Source organism: Oratosquilla oratoria, chromosome 33, assembly GCF_046742065.1.
Source record: "Oratosquilla oratoria isolate Oo_2021 chromosome 33, ASM4674206v1, whole genome shotgun sequence".
Lineage (NCBI taxonomy): Eukaryota > Metazoa > Arthropoda > Malacostraca > Stomatopoda > Squillidae > Oratosquilla > Oratosquilla oratoria.
The window spans coordinates 11,753,382-11,758,381 of record NC_134809.1 but is presented as its reverse complement, the minus strand read 5'-3'; positions in this window follow the sequence as shown (position 1 = coordinate 11,758,381).

Genomic DNA, 5,000 nt, shown 5'->3' with positions numbered 1-5,000 from the left:
GCCTTCTGTGAGGGGCACCGTCCTAGCCTCCCGATAGGGGGGAGTGTGTGACGTTAAACCATATCATTATCATCACCATTAAGATTATACACTAAATCAGCCTTTCCCAACCTTTCCCGATCCCAGCATCCTTTGTAATCAGGTCCAAGAAGTCCAGCACCCACTAGCATCTTATTACCTGGAGGATAAAGGAAAGTGTATGTATGAATCACTTTCTAACAGTCCCAATTATTTATTTCAGCAACCAAAGGGGGTGCTAGGACCCAGGGTGGGAAATGCTACACTAGTGTTAACTTGAATTGTGTTCCAGATACTAGACATACACGAATGGTCATAGAGTGGATAAGAAATGACCAGCTAATGAAGGAGTGACACCTCTATGTACCAATTGGCTTCCAGCTAGACTGCTTTGCTAGTGTATTTCGTTGTTTTGGAAAAAAAAATAATCTCGACATTTAAGTCTCGCCTCCAGGGATGGAACACTTAACCAATCGCAAACTCTTGTTTCATTCTCCCACGAAGTTTGTCGAGAAAGGTTGGTGGAGGGCGGAATTTGCCCGTAAAGAAACAAGTGTAGCAATAAACAGAACAGGTTAATTTGTACCGAGACAATTAAAGACCCCAAAAGGGATAAGGTAAGATGACTTGTTTATTCAGTGAACAATAAAACGAAACACAAGTATTTGTCAAGCGAAATAAAGATGAAATTGTTCAAGCAGGATCTGTTAACAGAAGAGTCCATCACCATTTTGGCTGGAAATGGTCTTAATTACAACGCAGGAAGATTGTATGAGAGGAAGGTAATGGCAGACATTTACCCATTTACCCTAAAAACGACGATAATGTACCGGATTGGCACATTAACGTTATGCATACTTTGTGAATACGTTCTAACCGGAGACAAACAATTTTATGTGACCAGAAGACATATTCCTGATAAGAAGGTTTCAATCAACTAAACTCTCTGTAAATCGAATCCCCGGGAAATCGGCAACAGACACCATCTTTGCCCATAAATCAACAAAGAAGACGTATTATCGCAACAAAATAATGTCGTAGCACATTGGTAAAATTACACTAATGACCCACTTTCGGAGATAGGCTAAAGTAAAAAGATCCATATATTTCGATCACTATCTGTGATCCTCTTCATCTGCTGAAGAGGATCACAGATAGTGATTGAAATATACGGATCTTTTTACTTTAGCCTATTCTTCTCCGAAAGTGGGTCATTAGTATAAGACGTATTATATCATTGCCTGTGTATGGATAGACAAGGGCATGTTAGGAAAATGAGTAAAAAACCAATAGTAAAAGGAGTGCGGAAAGCAGAGATAACTTGAAGGGAAGACCAAGAGCAAAGCGGATGAATGGGGCGAAAGGACAAGAGTATTCTATAGTGTCTGTGGCCACCTGTCGTGAATATGCCAGTTGTAGATTGTGGATTTGATATGTTAATTAAACACTATTTTCTTTACAACTAATCTGGCTTCTCAGATTTATTTGCATGAAACTATAAGATGTCTATTCATTGGTGAGATGACTCACGGGTGAGCATTATTTCGGAGCAAGAAAGGCACGCTAAGCATGACATCAATCAAACAAAATGTGAATACGGGGTGATGAATAAAGGCTACATAATTCCTCCCCCTCCCTCCATAGTGACGAGGAAGGAGGAACGATACGAATTTTGTTTGATTCATATTGGTGAGTGAAGTATCCTTTCCCGCTAGGTGAGGTAGTCACCATTGTATGCGAAGCAGAAAAGAAGGCATCGCAAAACGTCGTCATTGAAGCGTTGGAAGGGCTGAGCAGCGTTTCTCAATCCACTGGGCATCCGGGCATATTCAAACAATCCAAAAGATGGGATTACGGCAGTCTTCGGGATGTCCGTTGGGTAGACGGGGAGTTAGTGAAATGCATTCACGAGGTCAATTATAGAGAAGTTGCTGGAGCTTGAGAGTTGAGAGAAGAACTCCAGGGAACTATTACGCAGTGGAAACAGAAGTCGTGGAACAGTGTAGACAAGTTTCTTGGCGGCGTCTAAGTAAGTGGCGGTCTGTTTGGCAATGGTTCTTGGACGAGTAGGCGGTCCGGCTGGCCTTGGTTCGTGGACAGGCTGGAGGTCTTGCTGGCAGTGGTCCGTTGAAGGGTGGGTGTTCTGACTGGCAGGAGTCCGTGGACGGGCAGGTGGTCTGGCTGGCAATCCGACAACGGCGGTTGGCGGATGGTGGATGGGCGTCTGTCCGGCAGGGCAGGCGGCAGTCCAGTGACAGGCAGCGGCGGTTGGCGGCAGTCCAGTGACAGTCAGCGGCGGTTGACAGAAGTCCGGTAGGGGCTTATAACATTACTTCGCGGGCGGGGAGCTGGTGGGCAAGCGTGCAGGGGTCCGTGGCAGGCGGTGACGGTTCAGCAGGCATTTCGGTGGCAGCGGCGGCGGCGGCTCAGCAAGCATTCCGGGGCAGGCGGCTGCGTGAGTGGCGGGCAGTCCGGTGGTGGCGGCAACTCAGCGAGCAGTCCGGGACAAGCGGTAGCTCAACAGGCTGCGGCGGCGGCGACTCAGCAGGCGGTTCGGGATAGGCGGCGGCGACTCAGCAGGCGGTTCGGGATAGGCGGCAGCTCAGCAGGCTGCTGCGGCGGCAACTCAGCAGGCGGTTCGGGATAGGCGGCAGCTCAGCAGGCTGCTGCGGCGGCTGTGGCTGCTGGTGGATCTCAGTCCGGCAGATCAGGCGGCTGGGTGTCTAGTGGCGGTAACGGCTGCACTCCAGGGTCACAATTCTATAGTGGCTGTGGCTGAGACCCATTAATGTGGCCACCTGCCGTTGATATACCAGTTGTAGATTATGGATTTGATATGTCAATTAAACACTCTTTTCCTTACTACTTAACTGGCTCCTCTACTATATTTGCATGAAATTACAAGGTGTCTATACATTGGTGAGATGACTCACAGGTGGACATTATTTCAGAGCAAGAAAGGCACGCTGAGCATTACATATTAGTCAAAGAAATGTAAACAAGGGGTAACTGTTGGCTACAATCTGTCGAGTAAGGAACGGAGAAGGCAAACATAGATATGAGTAGATAGCGGTTGTGAATGTACGAAAAAGTGACGTTTGGATACAAGAGGAATATCTGTCGAGTAGGGAAGGGAGAGAGTATACAGAGGTATTAGTGGAGATAGTGGTTGTGAATGAATGACGCTACCAGAAAGAATGTCTTCTTCTCTGTTCCCTATATTCCTCGAGTGGATGAGAGGGATGAGGTCACCATGTAATGAAATTCTGAGGAGTAGATTAGTTTTGGCTCTCGGGTCCTGCTGTGAAGGTGTTGTGTCTTGCTGCATTGCCTCTAACCCGAGCAGTGAGTAATGGGCAAGGATGATCCTTCATCAACAATGTGCTAAGATGGGAGGGAAAGTGGATGGGTTTTTGGAAGAGTGTGGAATGGGTTTAGACTGGGCTTTGAGTCAGCCACCCCCTTTTAGGGGGGAAAGAACCTTCTGGTATATAGAAAACCTCGTGATCTCTCAAACCACTTCTAACAGGATTGTGTAACTTAAAGATTGTTGCCTTCTTTGGGTCAAGATGAAAGACCAGGTTGCACAAGGATATCCAAATACTTCTCCAGTGAGGCAATTATCAAAATAGAGACGCGACACACGACACTGGCAAAGATCAAGAATAGACTTAAACAAAATTGTCTGCCCTGCTGTACATGGTAGTGACGTTGATTTTGGTCTCGCTCTAAATTTGAATATATATGTTTCATAGCATGCTACTTGCTTTTGAGTAAAAACGACTTAAGTTACAATATCCTAGACTTCTGTAAGAACATTTTAATAATGTGTCTAACATTCGTATTTTAGGTTTAACTTCTCATAGTTCGTCATTCAGCTTCTCATTAAATGACGCAAGAGTAATTCGATATTTGGAAATTTGAAAAACAAAAGATCGTAACCGAAGTCGTTTCTACTCAAAGTAGCAAAAGCAAGTAGCATGCTAGCGAAAAATGTCTAGTGTACCACTATCTCAGTGATGAAGGGTAGCAAGGTCAGAAGAGAGACAAGCACACTGGAAAAACTCCGAAATCGATCGTCCTAAACGATGTCGCGAACTTCTCTTCCATAATAAATGCTTGTCATTATTCAAAACCCGAATAACAACGAACAGCGTCATATTGGGGCGACTTCATTACTTAGAAAGAAAATGGGCAAGAGGGGAAGGGAAGAGGGAAGGGAGGAAGATGAAGATGTGCCGAGTCTCTTTATTCAAGCGATTAAACTTTTAATGATGATGGAGAGAAAAGAATTGGCAGGGGAGGGTGAAAAGAAAAATAGAAAGAAGAGGAGAAGAGAAAAACGAAGAGAACAAAGAGGAGGAAAAGCAGAACGAAGAGGCAAATAAAGAGGAAAAAGTAATGAACTTTTAGGAGGGGAAATGAAAGAGAAAGGTGAGGGGGAGAGGGTGTGCATGCGCGCTCGCACGTGTGTGTGTGTGTTTGTGTGCGCGTGTGTATGTATTGTCACAATCCATGCATATCATATGATATATCTTGGAAACATACGTGTAAAGGAAACTGAAATTTTAATTCATTTTCATGCGTAATGTGCCATAGTCTGGAGGTGGCCAGGCGCAAGAAACGACTTGACGTCACGAGCTTCTTCATTTCATAAAAATGCATGACGTCACGTCATTGTTATTTGCATATAATGCAATTATCTTATACTTTACTGGTGTAAAATCGCATTCTATATTATAAAAAAAATGATATTTCATGCGGATGTTTCTATTGTTTTCTAGTGTGCTTTATCAAAATTATTTATACATTTATAGATATGCATGGTCTACCTTTGATCGAAGGCGACTTTTGAGCTAGGTCCCAGCAGAGTAACTTCTCATCAGTGGGTCCCTCCCGAAAAAGTTCCTATTTCTCTCATATCAATCACACCGCTTCTTGTAACTATTCAAGTCGTCACAGAAGACTAGCAAGATTACAGA